Source organism: Gallus gallus, chromosome 3, assembly GCF_016699485.2.
Source record: "Gallus gallus isolate bGalGal1 chromosome 3, bGalGal1.mat.broiler.GRCg7b, whole genome shotgun sequence".
In the NCBI taxonomy this organism is placed as follows: Eukaryota; Metazoa; Chordata; class Aves; order Galliformes; family Phasianidae; genus Gallus; species Gallus gallus.
In genome coordinates this window covers 63807320-63828895 of record NC_052534.1, presented here as the reverse complement: position 1 = coordinate 63828895, position 21576 = coordinate 63807320, and the positions used below count along the sequence as shown (strand labels likewise).

Sequence of the window (21576 nt, the reverse complement as noted above, 5' to 3'; positions counted from 1 at the left end):
GTTTGTTTTACTTTGTAGCTTTATTTGCTCGAATACAGCTTCTTTAATGTCATTAAATCTTTAACACCTTTTGGAAAAGTCTAAAATTTTGTTCTTGTGAATAAGTGTCCAATTTTGAAGAAGAGGGGGGTTCAAGGTCAGAACCCAAAAACTTTTAAAGGGTCAGAGCAAGGTATACATACATAAGTAAGGGCATAAATTCAGAAGAAGAAGATATAGAATCTAGAGAGAGAGACACAGAACAAAGAATTTGAGAGCAGACAAGTTATGGATCAGATATTTGAACAGACACAATTTGAGACCTTCCTCACAGTGGAGATTCAAACTCTGTTTCAAAACAGTTAGAGTGTGGTATCATAAATAGGTCACTAATATCCCAGATATTTTTTTCCAGCTACTGCATTCCTGCAGTAGAGTTTCTCTAATTTCCAGTGAGAAAAGTAGAGCTTATCTAGAAATGTTAACTTTAGAAGAGTAGGAAAACTAATGATGCAAGATCACAGTGAGACACAAAGAAGTCCCAAGTCCTAAGCATAACTTGAGTAGATTGAGCACAACTCCGCTTCATGATGATAAATCCCATTCTTGAGCAACATCAGCCCACTAAATCTATTAAGATTGAACTCATCAGTGGCTATTTCATGTGTGCATGTTTTCATCATTTCTTCTTAAAAAAAAACAAAACAAAACAAAACAAAACATAAAACAGTTAACTCATGCCTTGGGCACATGTCCATGTAGCACTATAGTGATGTGGTGCAGAAAGATGTGTGTCCAATTGGTAGTCTGAACTGTATCTTCACTGTAGCATTTCTCTATTCCATTCTGGTTGTTCCCTTGGTTGCAAATCTTACCCATGCATTTGAAATTTTAAATTTGTATTATTTTACACACATAGGTCAAAAACATGGAGTTTAGTGTGCAAGTGATGGAGCAGCAATCAAAGTAATTTCTATAGTGAAAACCATAGAGTGAAGTTAGATATCATCATCAATTCAATAATTTTACAGTAAAATTGCTTATGTTATTATTTGCTTTATTTTCTGGTTTTTTTAGTATTCCTGTTTACCTCCCATAAAGTAACCCTCACCAACATTGTCTGTCTACTAAGGGTGAAAGAGAGATTTAGAAATAGAAAATACAACTTGTACATTTGAGCTCTGACCTGAGAGAAACATCACTTAAATCAAAACAAACATTTTCCTTTTAACAGCACCCCAAGTGATACCTCACGTCAACAACTCAGACAAAGGGAAGGAAAAGTGTAAGCTTTGGGTGGTGCAGAGTACCAGCCCTCATGAATAGAGGCTCACTAACATCAAGCAATTAATCAGTTTTGTCCTCATTGTTATGCACTTTGTGTTTATGACCTGTTCAGTTCTACAAACAACTCAGAGATAGTGAATGTATTAATAATCAATCATCAGAAGTCCCTCATCTCTGCAGTTCTCCTTCATTGCATTCTGACACCATCACCTTGTTTCCCTGTCTCCATGAATCAATTCTGGTGGCAGTTCACAGACCTCAACGAGGTGACACAGCTGCTTGAGTCTCTGAACAGAATAGAAAAGAAAAATGTTTAGAAAAGGCAGACTGAAAGAGATTGAACTGAAAGGTCTGGGTTTTTATTAAAAGGAATTAAAATTCAAAATAAAACAGAGTTGTGCAATTGCTCTAGCTGCTTTCCAAATAGAAGAATTCTGCATATACGACACAATTCTTCCTGGTGAGACAACAGAGGAGAAACAAGATTCGGGAAGAATGTAACCCATGAGGCTCAAAGCATTTTTTCATCTTTTCTTTATTGGAACCCAGCAATGGCAGCTCTTCCTAGATACTTATATGTCTTTTACTTTGTCACCCTCATTTCTTCTCTTTTGTTAGTATACTTTGCTCTATTTTGAATTAATACCAATGGATGTATTGACTTTGGAAATCCTCTTCATGAATTTCATTTCCCTTCCATCTAGCTATATTTGTTATGTAGTAGAAATACACAGATTCGCTTTAGCAGGAATCTGTGTTCATTTTCATAGGTACTAAAGACTCACACTTCAGCATCTCTGAATATCATGTCATTTATTATACTACAGGTCCTGGTGCAGTTCTGCAAGATGCTCATTCTCTCCATCACAAAACAATTCTTGAAACAATTCTTTTGTTTTTGCTTTTGTTTTTGTTTTTTCTTTCCTTTTTATTTCATTTTTAAGTATACCTTGTCAATTTAACTTAGCCTTTTCTTTTGACATTCTTAGTAAAGAAACATTCATATATTTTTATCACTCTTTCAAAGTCTCTCACCATAATCCTCTCTCTTCTGCTCAGACTGAACAGAGCCACTGGTGACCTGCTATCATTCACACACATAAGGACAAATTCACTTGTTCGAGTATGATGCACTCATGAATATGTGCTACGAGTCCAAATTTCCAGTGTACTGTGGCTGATATGGCTTTGCTGCTTCTGCTACAAAGCTTTTGTGATTAATTAACAGCTCCTACTGCATAGTATCTCTATGTAGGGCTCAGTACTCTTTCAAGTAAATTTATCTCCTTGTGGTATTCTCTTTCTTTTTTTTCCCAGAAAATGTCCTTAACATTTTGACTGTGTGTTACACTCCAAACGTGAGGACTTTTTCCCGAATGTGAACATTCCCCTGGGTGGACAAATCTAATGCAAAAGTAGATAAGTCACTATAGTTAACATATTCTTCGAGCTCTGGCTCAGTCACATGCTGTCAGCCAAGAAGGTTATTATATACACAACTTCATGAGTCCTGTTAGTTGTAGCAGGAAAAACATCTTTATCTTAGGGAAGTTGTACTTCTTTGTACTTATTTTTTCCCCAATAAACTAGTAATCACTGATTCAGTCATTAAGACAAAGGAAAATTAAAAAATAAACAACCTCTTAGAGAAACACCTTTTCAAGAATTAAGCCAAGCACCTTTCCTTATTCTTCTTTCATCTCAACATCCATTGTTTTTGCCACACATTACACTGATTCCCTCCCAGTTGCTTCAGCACAGGAGGTTAGGGTAGTGCATCTTGGTTTCTTTTTGCTGCTTTTGAATTTCTATGCTCTTTTTTTCAAATTTTTTTCCATTTTTTTCATGATTTTTTGGGGTTTTCTCATCTGCTCCTAGCCACATGCTTCATCAGCAGTCCCTCTTCTCTGTGTGTATGTCCCCAAGAGAGTCTTGTCACATTTCTCTCAATGCCACTCTTCAAATGTCTCCTCATATGCTTCCTCCTCCCTGCAGCTGCTGCCCTTTCTAAGTGTGCTTGAGCATGTGCCCCACATGCTTTGTTGGTTGACTGAGTTTCCGGCACATTATGAGTTTTGGTATGTTAATTGTTTTATTTCTAAAATACATAATATCATAGACGCATTTCACATCTCTTCTTTTTTTTTAACCTGCTGAGATCAAAAATGCAAAAAGCCTCCAGCAATAATAATAACATTGGGATAGCCATCAGAGTTTGCTTGAAGCATGATGCTGAGTATACCCGTTTCCAAATTGCATGCTTTAACATTCATTTCACAGGTATTTTAGATCCCTGCCTTCTCATGAATTCTGTATTTAGATCACTCCTATGTATCAACATTTTCTGTGAGGATACCATATTTCAATGTGAATAAGTTTCTTTAGCTCTTTGTCTATTTAAGTATTTTATATTTAAATTTATTGCATAAAAAAAAGAAAAAAAAAAGGAAAAAGGGAAAAAGTAAATGTCCTAATTATAACCAAATAAGATATGCAAGGAAAAAAAATAGTCAGTGATAAACTTTCTTATCCAAGCTCTGTCTCTACTAGTCAGTATTGGCGGTATTCATAAAGACTTCTCAGAATGAAGACCAAATCACATCCCATGGCACTTACAAAGTCGAGTCTGCTATCCATCACTATTGCACTCAGATCTGTAAACTCAGGAATGTCAAATTCACACAAAATATGTTCAGCATCTCTCATCAGTCACAGACTTTGAAGGACAAATGCAACAGCATCCACCAGGTCAAAGTAGTTAAAATGCATGGGAAATAAAAATAGTTCAAAGTTTCTTACTTTTCATATTCTCTATTATGAGAGATTTGCATGTTTCTAAAATATACTGTCTGTGTCTTGTATTGACTTTCAAAAGTAAGGATCAAAATGGGATTACATTCAGATATCTATTGCTCTTTTGCTAATATCTTAAAAGGAAAGGAAGGGGGTGAATCAGCTCCAGTTCTTTCTCCAAATCTCTCTAAATAACTAGATGGAAATCCATGCTGAGAAAACCAGTAGACAATTTCTATTTTACATTAGTAAAAATAGTATTATCTGTCATCTTTTATCATACTGGGATGATCATTAAGCCAAGCAGGCAGGCTGTTAATGTTTACAATGTGTAATATTCTCCAACAATATACACAGAGTAACAGGAGAAAAACAAATCTAATCCTGTCCTAGTGCCAATGTGGATTAATTTCATTTAAATAAACATGTTTGTAAAAATGAAGAAAAAATTGCTTCTGCAAACAGCTGGTTAAATTTGACTTTTTTAAATTCATCCAAAAAGACCAATTAGACTGGGTGCAGTAATTGTTCTTCTCCCCCTGCTGATGCATTACTAATTGCTAATGTTGGTGTGTGTAAATACCAATTAAATATGTTCTGATTTACTCTTTTTAGCTAGTGTTTAGATTTTAAGGGGAAAAAATGTCTTTTAAAATTTATGTAGAAAATGTGTGTCCTTTGTGATTTTTACATCCTGTTCCAGTTAACAACAAATGGAAATAAATAATGAGCAAAATCTGTTTGGCATTTTTGTAGAACAAACAGCCCCATTTACAAGGTGTTTCCAAATACCTGGTATTTCATTATCTTCTATTTATATATTTATTTATTATCCATTAGCTTCTAATCTTCTTGCTTGTTTGGTCACTTGCTTGTGATTTCCTATATATCTGCCACAGAATAACAACAATGACATGGGAAGCATGTCTCACCGTTTTACCACAATGTTAATTGTCTGTGATTTGTGTGAAGTGTGACAGCAATGACAAAAATGGTGACGAAGAAGATTGTAACTCAAGTGGATCTAAAGAAGATATGAAAATACATCCTTGGGTTTTATGTGTTTTCCTCGACCTGAGCAAGAATTGTTCCATTAAATCATCATTCCAAATTGTTTTCTTTTGACATTCGGAGGACAATTTAGCAAGTTAGTTTGGTAAGGATGATTGACTAAACCAAAGGTGAAATAAAAGGAATAAGAGGTGGGAGAAAAACAAACAAACAAACAAACAAAAATGTAATTGCATTAAGGTCTCAGATTAAATAGTAGATTACAAATAAAAACTGCATGAGACACATTTAGACTTAACTGAAACTATAACGTGTAAGCTAGAGAGAACCTTAATATGAAGTTTCCTCCCTTGTGATTGTTGTTTATAGCAGCAAAGCTTCATCATAGAGTCCCATCAGTGCATTCCTGACCTGTGGGGCTTAGCCTACACCAGGGCATGCCATGAGCTGCACAGAGATTGCAGGCTCAACCAGCTCTGTGATAACCCTCTGTAGAGGGCATCAATGGGAATTGGTAGGTAGCAGCAGAATGAAGTGATGGAATCCAAGCAGCTTATTTCATGCTGGTTTCCTCACAGCTATCTGACTCAATTCTTTTGATTGGTACCTTAGGTCAGGATCATTTTCAACCTCCAGTCATTCATTGGGGTTACAGCTGTGCAAGCAGGGTCTGTGCATTATAGCTGTATTCAGTGCACCTGTTTAACCGGAATGGAAAATCGAAAGCAACAAAAGATGTTTTAGCTGCCTCTGTTCACAGGAAAAAGACAGAACTCTCATGTTTCCATCACGGGATAGAACTTTTGCTCCAACTTTCATATTTAATTCACTTTTAATAAAGCCTTCTGGCTTCATTTTTTACTAACATTATGATAACTCAAAAATACCCCCACTGAAGTTTTGATTTACAGTTTTGCTGTCGCTATGAATATTCCTACTGAAACAGGAAGTCTTTCATAGTGACCTTACTGATTGGTTTGCACTCTTTTTATTATTTTCAATGAATTCTTTAGAAGAGAATACACTTTAGAGCAGAACTTGAGGTTCTTTCATCATAGGTTGGACACCAAGGTAAAAAAAGTTGTTCATTTCCACATTAAGATCCCCATATATAAAAATACCTATATATAGCAAATAGTTAGGAACTAATTCCCAATCTAGCTCTAAATTCATATTGTTTTGGGTAGCTGGAGTTGATAAGACTCTTCACCTGAAGTCTGGGCTATATTATACTGCAGATTTTCCCAATATTTTTTCAAATCCAAGGTTAGCAGCACAACGGATTCAACATTTTGAGATTATTCTCACACTCTTATCCAAAGTAGACAGTAATAAGTACTTGAATGAGGAAATTAAAATAAACATTGCACACCTCTTTTTGTGTCATATGAGGAGAAAGTTGTAGTGATGGTAAAATAAAATATTTGACTGCTGAATATAGTGAGAGACTAGCCACTGAATCTCATTCAACTGAGCAGATTTCTTTCTTTCAGTCTTCACTGTCCTTAAATCTGATTTAGCTTCGAGAAAGACTGCTGGATATGATGATGAGAGCAAGGTTCAAAACAGTATACTACCCTAGAATATCAAAATACCTTACTGGACTACTAGCCAAATCTCCAAATCAAAGTCTGTATTTTCTTTCTTGCAGGATTTTCCTGTTTCTTCATGCTAAAAATGTGTCTCTTCATTCTATTTCTTCTGTTTTCCAAATAAGAAAAGATCAAATATTTAGGCAGTCCTTAGCCAAGTACGTGAGTGCTTCCTCAAAATCGTATTTGTAAAGGTGTAAGTACTGCTATATATTAATTAGGTCCTCTTTCTGCCTACACTTGCATGTCTTTCTCAGTCTGGCCTTCCGTTTGCAGCATGTGAGGGATGTAACACAAAGCCTTCAGGATTCTTTTTCTTTCCTCTTTGTGCCTTGCACCATCACAAACATTTCTATACAAATGTACAAAGCTAAGTGTTTTCTGCCACTGTGTAATTGCTTCTTCTCCTCACATGATAATTTTATATCTTTTTAGTGCAATGTTTTATTAAGATGTACAATGCAATTTTACGATAACCCTATGTCTAAGTGGACTGGAATCTACTTGCAATAATCTCATTTTATATTTCACCTTGACAAATGTAACCAGAGGACATTCTGTGGACAGTATGGCCCTGAATAGTCTTGGTTGAAAACATATGATAACATATGAATGCATTGGTGATTTAGAGTCAGTGCATAAATGATAATGTAAACTTTGTAACTTTTTAAACTTGATCGTTTTTAATGAATTTAGTACAAATCTGCATGGAGGGTTCCATTTATTTCTCAGGCATGCCTCAGGGAGGCCTGCCACCCATGTCTAGAGTTGTAGAAACTGCATGTGAAGTAAAATTTTAACCAGGAGAAATCAGCATCACATCATATAACTGTCCTCTCCCTCGAATTTTTGCCATCTTTTTCACTCATTGAGGAGGAAGGTTAATATTAAACATTCTGTTAATGGTTGTCAAATCAATCATGGTTTTCACTGAGTTATGCTATAAAGAAGCAACACACTTTATAAGAAATCAGAGAAGGGTTGAATGAGATAATGTAAAATCACTTATACAGCCACTCTGGAGATGGAACCTCGTTTAATATTTAATGCAGTCATTAACCTGAGAGCAGGAGGAAGAGGGTAATGGATGGTCTATTGCTTTTACCTACAGGACAAGTTTCTGAAGTGAACTATCTCCCTCAGGGCAAGTATCACAAATGCCGAAAATCTATAAAGAGGGTCACAGATGAAAGGAGTTTGAGCAGACTCAAAATTCCCATGTGAGCATTGTGAGCACTGCAGAAATGGCACACTGTAAAACTTGCCAAGCTGTGCACAGCCATGGGCTATTGCTATCCAAATGCTCAATCAGTTTATTATGGCAACAGACACACCATGATGGCAAAATAAGCAACACATCTGCAGAAACTACAAAAAATAATCAATTATTGAAGAAAACTATCTAGTAGTTACATTACTCTTGCCCTATCTTGTTTTTCCCTTCTGCTTTTTTCATCCTTTCTAGATGACCAGATGTTAGACATTACCCTTGAGAGCCAGAAATCTATAAACTTATTTTAACTAAGATATACACAGGGATGTTTTTTTGTTGTTTGTTGAACTGCTTTACTTTTTTGCTGCTGGTGGTTTTTTTAATAAAAAGAATCACAGGTGCATTAAATATTTACAGGTGACCTTCTAAATACTGAAAATATTTCCTGTGTGGCAACAGCGCAGCATGCAGTAAGTTTTTGTGCAGAGCAGCAGAGTTGCATGCTAACTATCAGAATAATTGAGTCAGGACACCTGCCCCACTGCCACTGTTACAAAGACAGTGCAAGCAGGTTGTGGATTTATCCCAAAGGCTAAATGGGTTACTGTACAATGGCGTACTCACCAATACTACATAGAATACTACCCATCCTCCCCATCATATGGACTGCCCTAATCCTTTTCCCAGAAAGAACTGGGCACATCCAGCCTTGAATTGCACTTCCCTGCCTTCATGGTAATTAAAGAAGATACCAAGTCCTCCCACCTCCATTGATGTGTCAGTTCCTGAGCACAGTGATGATGCAGGGAACTTCTATCATGCTTGACCATCTTTTTCACAGGTAAAAAGAGCTGTTACATGGTCTCTTACAAGGAGGGAGAATGTAGCCTGATTTGCATATATTTCCACGGTAAAGGGGAAGGAGTACTAAGTACTAAGCTCTAAACTGCTTTTCCAGCTGATAGTCAGGCAGTTGCAAGTCAGCACAAACAAAGCATGTCTCTGGCCCAAGAGAGAGTGAAAAGACTGAACATTCAGGAGAAACAAAACAATACAGTTACAAGACTTTTTTTGCTTTTTTCCTGTGTGATCCCTAATTTATAGCAGTTACAGTATACATAGAGAGAAGGTTTTTTTTTACAAAGAAAGGCCTCTTCTTGAAGATTTTCTTCCTCAGATTCCATAACATGTATTTTGAAGTTTCTTCATTTTTTTAAGCCTACATTATTTTTTTTAGACTTTTCACTATTAACAGATGTTATTGCACCATCAAGCTTTCAGAATAACCAGTAAGTCAATTTCCGATATTGCTGAGAATTCATACAAAGAAAAAAATTAATCTGGATTTGGATCCATTCATTATTTCAGATCTGAAATCTAGCCTGCAGGCATCCCTAGCTGTTTGTAGGATTTTCTCTCACAAAGGCTCCACTTCTGTTTTTCATCCACAACTCATGCTAAATTCAATGCGAAGAAACTAAAAGAAAACTCACGCTAGTAGGAACATAGTGACTTAAGATGGTATCTGAAGTGCCTTTGTCTTGTGAACAGAAATGCACTGTCTTTTCTTTAATGTTGCACCATGATGTATCTATCACATGTGTAGTATCATAGAGTATCATAGCTGAATGTAACACTTCCCGTGTAAATAAAAAGACAAGGTACTTGTTACAGAATAATTACAATCTGCATTAAATCTGTGAATGACAGTCAGCCATGTAATTTTGAGACAGAAAGAAGCAAAAGACAAGCAATATTGCTCTCCAGGGAGAGTTCATTATTAGTAATGAGCAAATCAGTACTGCATTCTTACAATTAGCTCAATTAATTTATGATTATTAATGTAACAATAATATTATGGATAATATAGCGAGTTAGGTGACAAAGCAGAAATATCTATGGCCAAGAGATAATAGCAGAATGTCAGTAAACTTCTGTACTTCTTGATTTTTGTTCAGTAAATACCCTGGTACCTATGAAATTTTGCTTTTGTTTGTATGGTAACTCAAAGGAGTCACTACCCTGCTCTTCTGACTGTTAGCATTGTTTTCATGGACGAGCAGGTATTGACTGTCTGCTGAAACACCCAGCCATTAATGTGTGATGGTCTGAGTCAGTGCAAATCTTTAGTCCATAGAGACTACAGCTGTAACCCTAACACTGCACACCTCAGGTAATTTGGGCATACATTTGTGTAGGAGAGAAGAATTCTTCTGCAGATGTGGCTACCAGGTTGATTTATAAAGAGAACATGCTGCTTCTGACTCTATCTCTGCCGGACCCAAATCTCTGCAACAGAGTAAGCTGATGAGTTCACACCCAGTATTCATCCACCTCACCATTGAAAGATGACATCTAAGCAATTTCTTCACACAGTTGCATTGATCTCCTGACACTACACTAGGGAGTGACCTATTAGAGATGAAAATTCTGTCTTTCTAATAACTGACATTTTTCTCTCCGATCTTTCAGCTTTTGTTCTTGCCAGACTATATTATTTACTTAATACTGGGTATTAAGACCAGCACATTGAGCCACAGCAATATAAAAACTATGAATCATCTGACAACATTAGGAGACTGTGGATAAACTCATATATTTTTGTAATGATTTAATGAATCTAGAGTAGAAAATAGCTATATTCCAGTACCTATAATTTTTGCCCACATTTGAAGTATTCTACAAGAGACAGAATTCAGAGCCACAGGGAAAGTAGCCTTTCCCATGAAAGATTTTTCTGTACTAGTAATTAAAATATATATTTAATCACTAAAACAGGCTGATGAATCACAACATTAAAGAAATCTTCTAGTAAGGTCAACCGTATTATCCATACTTCTGGTAAGCAATGGGGACATTAAGATGAAATACTAAACTCTTAGTAACTAGCAGGAGGAGAAAAAGGATATTTTAAAGCATGGCAACCAAAGCAGACTGCTTTATATGTTGATTTTGTGGGTGTTTTTTTGTGTGTGTGTGTGTGTGTGTGTGTGTGTGTGTGTGTGTGTGTGTGCTGTTTTCTTTCAAGCTGTGTTTGAAATTGATAGTAGCTTCTAATGCTGATAAAGCAGAAAAACTTTTTTATTTTATGCTGCTGTCACTTTGTTTCTCAGCTCTTAGTTTTGTCTGCGTAAATATAAAGTACAAGAAAGCTTTTAATGTTTAGGGATAGAAACAATAACAAAAGTACTTAAAATGAAACACTGATAGAGGATGGTTATTTTTACATTTGATTTTAAAACTAAAAAGAGTTGATAGAAAGACAGGTAGATAATGTTTGTAGCGTTTTCAAGGGCCCTACATGTGTATGAAGAATCTGAAGGGGAATGGTAATTGTTGGCATGGATTCACAAAGGAGAAGTAATGCTTTGTCTACCTAATAACCTTATATGATTAGATGACTGGCTTGGTAGATGAGAGGAGAGTAGTGGAAATAGCCCAGCTTGACATCAGCAAGGATTTTGAAACCACTTCCCATAACATGCCCATAAAGAAACTTATGAATGTGATCTGGATGAACAATTAGTAAAGTTGATTGAAAACTGGATTAACTGGGCAGGCCCAGAACATGTTGATCAGTGGCATGACATCCATCTGGAGACCAGTAACCCAGGACTCAACACTGAGTTAAATATCATTCAACATCTTCACCCATATCATTCAACCCATGATCTGGGTGATGGGGCAGAGCACACCCTCACAGAACAAACTCTCATGAAGTTTAATAATGATACAAAACTGGGAGGAGCAGCAGACACAAGAGAGTTATGCTGCCATCCAGAGAGATGTCCATAAGCTGAAGAAATGAACTGAAAGGAATTTCGAGAAGTTCAACAAGGGAAAGTGTAAAGTCCTGTACCTGAGGAGGAAAAATACCAGGCACCATGACATCCTGGAGAATACCCAGATGTAAAGTAGCTGTGTGGAAAATGTTCAGAATATACTGGTGATGACCCAAGATAAGCATGAACCAGCAGCATTCACTTGCCATGAAGAAGGCTAATGACATACACAGTTGCATTAGGCAAAGTATCACCAGCACGCTGAGGGAGGTGATACTTCCCCTCTACTCAGTCACTGGTGAGGCTGTACCTGGAGTACCTGGAGTACTGTGTCCAGTTCTGGGTTTCACAGTATGCAATATGGATTTTTTATCATAATTTTCAAAGCTAGCAGTCCTGGTGCTTAAAATGCAACACAAGTGAATTTTCTTTTTATTACACTGAAGTTTATTGCATGGTATTAATGAAGCTTTCAGTAGCATTTCTTTCCAATGATTTCAGAGATGGGACTGAGATGTTGAACTGTCTCAGTTTCTTGAATTCCAGCTCTTAGTGCATATAGCAAAGATGGTCATACTTATTACAGATTTGCAGGTTATTGATTGTGCTAATAGTAGCCCCTTTATTTTGTTAATAATTAAGAACATAGAATACAACCTCCAGAGGAAAAAAGGGAAATCGCTGAAATAAAATCAATCATTATTTTATCATTGAGTAAAAAATCAATAAAAATATATTATTTTTAATAACAGCAAAGGTTCACTGGTATTGCATTGGTTTTATCGACAGCAACATATGCCATTATTAGCTCTTACATGCAAGCAAAGAATTGATCTGATCAATTTATGCTAGGATATGAATATTAGCTATTTTAATTGCTTGAATTTTAACAGCAATACAAGTTCCACAGATAATTCAAGTAAATAATAATACACTCTCCTTCAGAAATAAAACTTGACATTTAGACAAACATTGCTGCATCCTTCTTTTGGCCAATGTTTGTAATAAGTTAAATGTGATGCATTCAATATAAAAAAAATAAAGCGTTGGTAGAATGGATGTTAAGTGATCCGTATATGTAGTAATAAGTATTATGGTAAAAAGCCTTATGCTGCTATCCAATCTTTCTTTTTCCAAGGGAATAGTTATGCAGCATTACCAATAAATTATATATTATATGTATATTTGCATCAAATTTGTAAAGGAACGTTGAAATTTCAGTAAGTGCTTTTTTGTTACTGTTTTTAATAAGGCCTTTTAAACAGGAGTTCACATCTTAAACAGCATAATTAAACACTAAGACATCATTAAAATATCTTTACTGATGCCCAGACAAATCCAGTGGAATAATGAGAAGAAATAAGAATTACAGGAAGGATAATAAATACTGTGCTAAGGGTGATCTCAGTAAAATAACTTTTGAACTCATATTTTGTATGTGATAGGAAAGAGCTTAAGACCTTGATTAGCCTAAGTGTTTAAGCACCTGCCTAATTCCTTTGAAACCAGCAGGAATGGAATACATGCTTCTCTAAAGTAAAACAGGCACATGAATGCATTTTGACAAGTTAGAGCCTGTATGGATACATTTTTGTTGATTTCTTAAAGCACTCTTGAGAAACGGCAGTGTGATGGATACTCAGTCTAGAGCAATTTCCTGTATTAAGAATGGACAGCTCTTAGGTAATCACATATACCTCCCATAAGGGAACTGTGATGTCACAACCTGAGCTGATGATTGAGCACCCCTCAAGGTTCTCCATTCCCTCTGGGCTCATTTAAGGGCTGGACTCAAAAGGAAGAATGTCTTCTAGATGAGGGCTCCTTGAGGAGTACTCTGTACCTAGAGACCCTATTGTCAATTAGGTTAGTCAACTTTTTCTTACCTGTAATAACTGATATTCCTAATGATAGTTTACCAGGCATTGTAAAGAACTTATCAGAAGCAATTTCACTGATTCTAAGGACCAACGTCTCCATTAGAGCATCTGTATACAGGGATAAGAGATTTGGAGGATATCTCTGGTCTCTGAAGCCCAAGTGCATAATAGACATTATGTATCTTATTAAATACATCTGGACTCATCTATGTCATATTGTACTTTCTGCATCCTTCTTTGTACAAGGAGCCCATTGTACTCTATTGTCCATCCTCATGTCAGTAATCTTAGCCTAGCAATATTAACAATATGGAGTAAATATATGAGATATGGTTGAAGCCCCAATGGAGAAATAAGCAGGCAGCTAGTTTCTGTGCAATCATGTGAAGCTGTAAGATAACGTTATAGTTTTATATTTTATCATCATCTCAAGTGCAACCAGCCCTACACCTTGTTCTAAGTGCACTAATCTGTGTTTCCACAGAACGGAAAAGTCACAGCACTCCAGTCTATTGTATCTTGACAGCTCCAGACCCACTGATGCAGCAGTCATATTTCTAGACCTAAATTCAGTCCAGACATGAGCAGGCACCAGCTTTTGGAAGACATTTATACCAGATGTGTACAGAATCTGTGAAGCAACTGTTGTACCAGCAAGTCCATCTGCTGTTTGGTCTACTTCTGTTTGCCATGTGTGACATCCTGAACATCAGCACAGCATTCAGTCAGGAAAGTCAACAGTGTCGGAGTGCTGCTCAGTTATTGTGGTTTGAAAATCATAAAGTGCAATTAAAGAATACTAACTTGACTCTGAAAAAATCACATTACAAAAACTTTATGCACAGCTAAACCAGTTATAGAAGTCCATGGAGGAATACTCTCAGGTTTCAGAGTTCTGATCCATTTTTTCCTGCACTACATTTACATTATAATGCATGTAGTTAGGTAATGTAAGGAAGACAGCATGCTTCATCATTTTGGTTGGAGGAAGGGCTTACTTGACTATGGAAATTAATTTCTTCACCCATACAGGAAACACTTCTAACCACAACATGCATCCCATTCTAATCTGTGAAAAACAGTGATCTAAGAACTATACATAGAAGAAATTTCCTCTTCTACCTTCACCTTTCAACAATTTCTGTTCAAGACAGTTCTGCCTCACTTCTTCTTAGTGGAAAGGAGGAAAGGCCACCACAAGGTCCACGCAATAAGTACTTCTTATGCCATGTGTTTGATGTTCTGCCATCAGCCTATAACAGATAAAATAGCCATATCATGACCAAATTATAAAAGCCCTCACAAAAAGAGCAAAACTTCTTCTATAACAATATTTATGAAAACAATAAAAACAGTGATTTTTTTTTTTTTTTTTTTTTTTGAGGCCTAGATCATTTTGTGCATCTTAGGCACATTTATACATTCCTTCTTAAGCATTGTACTATGGGAGATGAGGATGGTAATACCCAGCTAAGTTTATCTAGTAGGACCCTGAGCCCCCAGTAACTTCTTTTTGATTACACATCTCTAGCACCTCATTTGGAATTCTTTCCAGCCTTTAGGTAACAGAAGTTAGAGAAGATGGAGAAAGTCCTTATTGCTGTCTTCAATATTCCCTAACAAAAGCTTTATTAGATAAAGTATACATCCGGAGAGTTGCACAACTTTAATATTATGTTGGTTACTCTGGAGCATTGGATTAGAGTATTAACACCAGAAAAAAAAGAATAGAGACAAATAAAGGGCAAGGGATCATTCCAACCCAACTCAATTTGAATTTAAGTTTCATTTCCTCTGAGGCCATTCCAATCTGTTCCAGTTTTTCCATTTACATCAACCTCTGCTGGGATTTTACTGACAGTACTGTATCTGCTGAGACTTATGGTTTAAGGATACCATTAATTATGTAGCAATCTGCCTTATATTCTTACAGATAAAACTACTATTCCAAGGTTCCTTAGCAGTTTAAAATTTGGAACACAGCCCACAATCAAGAGCATTGTGGAATACAAGAGAGAAATGGTATGTGTCAAAGAGACATATTTTAAACATTGAAAATTATGCTATTTCAACAACATTTTTGTGATTACACCAAAAGAAGTTAGTGTGGTTACAAAGAGATTGGGGAAAAAAAAAAAAAAAAAAAAAAAAAACCAACCTTTTTAAAATAGTCTTTTGTTACAGAAGTTAAGGTGAAGAAATGCAAAATATCAATTATATTCTTCCCTTAGATAATAATATAATAAGTGCTGAACTTCTGTAAGTCAAATTCTTTTTAGCAGATACACAGACTAAAGTTAAGACCTGCCTGATAAATTATATATCATATTGATGTACATATAGTGAATGTAAGTAGGAAAGAGACTGCAAGCACACCACTAATACTGTTCAGAATGGGTAGGTCGACCATGCTATATAGCAAATCAATCTAACATGCTAGAACAGTAGAATAATTAACTACAAATTAATGGTCAGTGAAGAATTAGGCACACAATAAGCCAACTTCTCAGCTATGCAAATTGACACAAATGTAGGACCTCGCCTGCTCTATGCCTCATAAATCATTGCAATTATAGACAATTTGATGAGAAATCAACATTCAAAGGTTGTTTCATTTAACCCCTGCCCAAAGGCGGGATCATCTGTACCAATGTCATACTTACAAAAGCTTGTCCAGTCTATTTTCAAAATTGTCCCAAAACATTAATTCAGAATCACAGAATGGTTAAGGTTGGAAGGAAAGCCATCCGGTCCAAACTCCTGCTCAGGCAGGTACACCTAGAGTAGGGTGTCCAAGACTAGATATAGACAGCTTTTGAAGACCAACAAGGAGGAGAGTCCACAGCTTCTCTGGGCAACCAGTGTCATTGCTCTGTCATTTGTGCAGTAAATTATCTCTTCATATTTAGATGGAATCTCTTGTATTCCAATTTGTGCTTGTTGCATCTTGTCAGTGGTCTTCACTTAAAAGAGTCATGTTCCATCCTGTACATGTCTTTTCTGTACTTGGAGCCCAGAACTGAACACAGTGCTCTAGGTTTGGCATCACCAGTGTTGAGTAGAGGGCCTATCTTGACCTTACCTAATGTGGCCAAGAATACCATCAACCTTCTTAGAAGCGAGAGCACATTGCTGACTCATATTCAACATAGTGGCTAACAGGATTCCTAGGTCCTTTTCTACAGAGCTGCTTTGCAATCAGGGATTGCCTGGGGCTGCCGCAGTAGCAGAACTCTGCACATTTCCTTGTTGGACTCTGTGAGATTTCTGTCAGCCCACCTCTCTAGCCTGTCAAGGACCTTCTGTATGGCATCATGGCTCTTTGATGAGACACTCCTGTTTCATGTCATCTGCAAATTTACTGAGGATGCACTCTACCCCATTATCCAAATCATTAATGAAGATGCTAAACAGAACAGGGCCCCAGTCAGTGTTGTATGTTGACTCACTAACTGTCAACCCCTGCAGCAGCCTTCTTTTTTTAACCAGAATTTTTATTTTCTAGAAGTCTAATCTACGTCTTCACTGCTAAAATGAGACCCTCCTTTCCTACAAACATGGGTGAAGGAAAAGACATTGTTTTTTTTCTTAGTCTTCTTTTCAGTCTTACTCACCTGTCTAAACCATCCCAGATATTTCTACCTTTCTGCATCAACTGCAGTTTATCTATTCTTTTGATTCTCTTTTCTAGTATTTCTCACTACATTTTACTCATACTGAAGAACTACTATGATTACTGAATGCATAGATACCTCTGTATAGTGAAGTCTGAACTCTTTAAAGATATGGGGATTTGGTTTAATATATCAAGCTGTTGACTGAGAAGATTCTCACATGTTTTGATCTGAAGTAAGCAAATAAATAAATTTGAGTATCTGTGCTTTGGCTTCTTTCAATTGAAGATATATTTGCATCTGACATTGCTATTTTAGAAGGGTGAAAAACATTCAAGAATGCCTAATCAATCTCAATGTGTGTGAGAATTTAAACATGAAAGTGTGCATAAAATGACATAATTCTGACTTTCCCCAAATAGGATAGAAGTCCTCTTATTCTCATACTATGTTCTGATGTGCTTTGATACACAGAATCTTCTGAAGGGATTAGTTCCTTTATTATAGATTTCAAAATCCTTTCAGATAACATGCCATTGCATGCTGAACCTGATGACAAATTTCAACAGGGTGAATTTCATCTTGGAACAACAGACAGTAAAATTCTGATCCATGCTATCTAATAGAAAAGTGTAATCTATAATATTTTATCATCTGAATCTGTGTTTTCCTGTAAAAATAGGGAGATCAAAAGAACTTATTCAACATAATTATTCAACAGTGCAGTCCTAAACTTTTGTCTTTGCAGTATCACTGCTGCACCTCAATCCCTCCTTTCCATCAAAAACTGAATTTAGGAATTGATCAGCTGAATTTTCATGTTGCTAGGCATAACTACTTTTTTCTCAGTATTTGTTTTTACATTTCCAGTTTACAGATTATTTCCTTCCTGCTTCAAACAAACTGAACAAGAGGATAGCCCTGTTCACTTTGCTGATCTCAGAAATACACCCTGATAGTCATATTTTGCTTTTGTTAATTAAGCAACTCTGGAGGCTTTCTGGAGTGAAGGACTGAATGTCCTGGCTGTGTCTCTCATGAAATCTGTTCTTCACAAACACAGTTTATTGAAGCAGTTTGTTTGGCCTGATCTTTGTTCTAACTTCCTGGTATTATTCATTTAATTGTGAACTTTTCACTTCAGTTATCACACAGCTACATGTATCTTGTATCTTTAATAACTCCCATCAATCTCCCAGTATTCATTCAAGTTACTTGTAATATCACCCTAACCCCCAGCTATTAAAGCTAGGGTGAATATTTCAAAAACAGTATCTTTCTCATAGTCCCTCAGCTAAATCTGACTGTGCTGATCATCCTCAAGTGTACTGCAGAGCTTCAAGCTCTCAGAAATATTAGCTCCAATCCTGAAACTAGTAAACATTTACTCAGGTTCAATGCTGTGTTTACTTCATTTTCAGTTCAGGGTGAGCCCGTGCAGTACCAGCTCCACATAAAACCCATTAAGTGTTGTAGATATGTCCTGGTTTATTTCCCTTAACCACAGAGTATCCCTGACATTCAGATTCAGTTAGTATACCACTGTGCATTCACACTTTTCTTCTTGCAGTTCACAGGTTCAGACAGAATAAGGTCCCAACACAATTCTTCCTATGTCTGTGCCCTGATTCTCTCAGAGCAGAAATCTGGAAGAGGTTTCAACAGGGAAAGAAAGCGCCCAGGGTAAAAGTCAGCCACCACATGTTTGTAGGGTTTCCAGGCTGAACAGTGAGGTACTGGGCTGCAGGAGAAGTTGTGTCATAAGCATAATTTATTCCTATGATCCTTTGCATATTTGTACTTTTCATGCACTTCTTAAGGACTTCCCTCACCATAAACACCTTAACACTATCTACACATGCCAGTGCCTTGTTTTTCTATTATTTTTCTATCTTTCCTTGAAACACTTTTTGTGTATTCATCTTATCAACAATAGTAGTTGCAGCTATTAAAAAAAAAAAAAAAAAAAAAAAAAAAACACGGAGAGAAAAAAGAAAAAGAACTTTACATCTTAGGCTCCTAGGCTTCAGCATACCTCTTCCATTTTCTTTCACCATCTTTTCACTGCTTTTGAGGCAAAAGGAACTGTAAAAATACAGTAGTATTCTCTGCAGTTCAGAAGGGGTTCTACTATTTGGATATTATTGTCTTCTAACCTATAGTATTATTTAAGCTTCAATGTTTTGTACCAAATATATATTCACAACTAGAAAATTACTAGTGAGAGAGAGACTTATTCAAAACAGTTTTGAACCTTCCAATTCTGAGTGTTTCAGATCTTCCATAACTTACTGTTTAGAATAATATCTGCCGCCATGACAAAATTTGGTTAACAGGACAATTCAAATGAAAGGAATAAATTCCCTCTCACTATGGCTTCTTACATCTGCAAAAACATTCTGAGGGGAAAAAAAAAAGATTTATTTTTAGCTTGGAAATTCTGAACTGATTCTGACTATAAAAAGGCAGACCTTGAATGGCATTTCAGAAATCACTTTTAAGACTGCAGTGATATTTAATTGTCAGTTCAAGATTCAAGTTATAAACTGAAACCTCTTTGTAAAGATCACAAAATTTCAAAAATTATAGGTAAGAAAAGGTTTGTTAAGACAACTTCTTCATCTTGTTGCTACTTCTACCAGCTCAGACATGTTGTCTGCAAAATATTGCTGGCTTCAGTGCCCCATCTATATCACATATCATTTGCTTGAATTTCCACCACTAGAGATGAAGAGTGGAAGTTTTATTCTGTCATTCAACTCTCACTGAGTTTTTTGTGTAATTATATTTCAAACTTTTTAAAATCTTTTTGTGGCAAATAGAAAAATGCTTTCATGGATTCACTGTGGTGGAAAACTCAAAACAGAAAGTTTCACACAAAGCTGTAAAAAAGCAAGAACTGACCAAAGCAACGCAGATCTGACCTGCTTCTAGTAACCATGCAAGCTAGTAGCTAACCTATATACTTGAGGGGAGTAGAACAAAGGGTTAAATATCTATTTCAGTCAAACTCTGATTTGGTTCTACATCTGATTTGTTTCATGCTACTATAAGCACTGAGGAATCCCAAGCACCTGAGGAGAGGAGAAAAATTTCATAACTTCTCTACTTACTATTATTATGAGTTCCTAGAGGAACAATTCTAGTTCCTTTCTCACTTGACAAACCGGTGTTGTTTTAACTTCTTCAAGTTATTTCCATGAAAGCCTCATGAAGCAGCTGTTTTCAAGCTTTAAAATGTATACTGAAGAGAAGCCTCGATTTTGGGGACATAGGCTTAAAGTCAGTTTCCTTGAAACTGGGTATCTACATGATGAGAAGAATGGAAAAAAGCAGAAATGGTCTAGGATCTCACCAGACAAGTTCATTTGACAGAATATCTTAAGAATATAGTCACCTTCCCCAGTGAATCTATCTCTGCCAAATAAATATAATGAAACCTGGGACTGTCTAATACTCTTCAGATGAGAGTCCATTCTGTTTTATGTGTGGACCTAAGGAAATTCACTAATGGTCACTGGTGACAAAGTATTTTTACACCTCTGTGAAAGCCAGCATGCCTTATCTGATTCTAACTGCAGATCACCTGTAGGAGGAAACTAATATTTGTGAACTTGCTGGCTCCATCATGTGTCCTTCAGACAACACTGCAAGGACAAAACACTCCTCAGGTTTGTAATTTTTCTTAATTTAAATGACATCTGTTTTAAGAAAAAGTAGTTTGAAATACAAAAAAATATGCAATACTTCTGATGACTGCACCTGCACTGCCTGGGTAGAAATGAAAAGGCACACTTGTTCTTTGTGATAAGCAAATTGAACAGAGTAAATAGACTGCATTTTGAGTTATGCATTCAAAGCTGAACTAGAATTTTTTATAACTTGCCAGTGCTTTAGAATAATGATGATAGCAGTTAGCAGAGAGATGGCTGCTACATTCAGCATCAATCCTTCCTCTGGTTCTTTTTCACTAGTTGGCTATGCTTTTGTGCAAGTCACATAATGTCCTGCCTCAGTTTGTCCACAGTTAGCAGTTTGCTACATAATAATTGAGTTTGGAGATATATTCATACAAGTCATAATACGATTTGCAAGATTTCTGAAGAGATCACTACAGTCCCCAGTAAATCACCTGAATCTGTAGCAAATAGACAGTTATTTAAGTAGCATGTACTCATTAAACAACACTAATTAATGGATATTTCTTGCAGATTTTAATGCAAGAGAAGTAGAATCATTGATTATTTTGTGACGCGTCCTTCTGCACTATGTGCTTTAACAAGTGAAAGAGTACAAGAGACAATTAAAGCTCTTGGGAAATGTTCAGGAAGTACATTAGTTGCCATTTTTTGTCTGGCAGAACACGGTTAACGTAATATCCTACAGGCAGAACACTTACTAATTAATGTGTAACTGTACTTAATT

General features: G+C 36.2%; 1 long non-coding RNA gene across 1 annotated transcript; it reads left to right on the top strand.

Moving 5' to 3' along the window:
- The first annotated feature begins 13388 nt into the window (after window positions 1-13388).
- LOC101750497 lies at window positions 13389-14356 on the top strand. The gene is made up of 2 exons (XR_211954.4): window positions 13389-13523; window positions 14022-14356. It is a non-coding gene; the product is annotated as an uncharacterized LOC101750497 (long non-coding RNA).
- Window positions 14357-21576: the final 7220 nt, after the last annotated feature.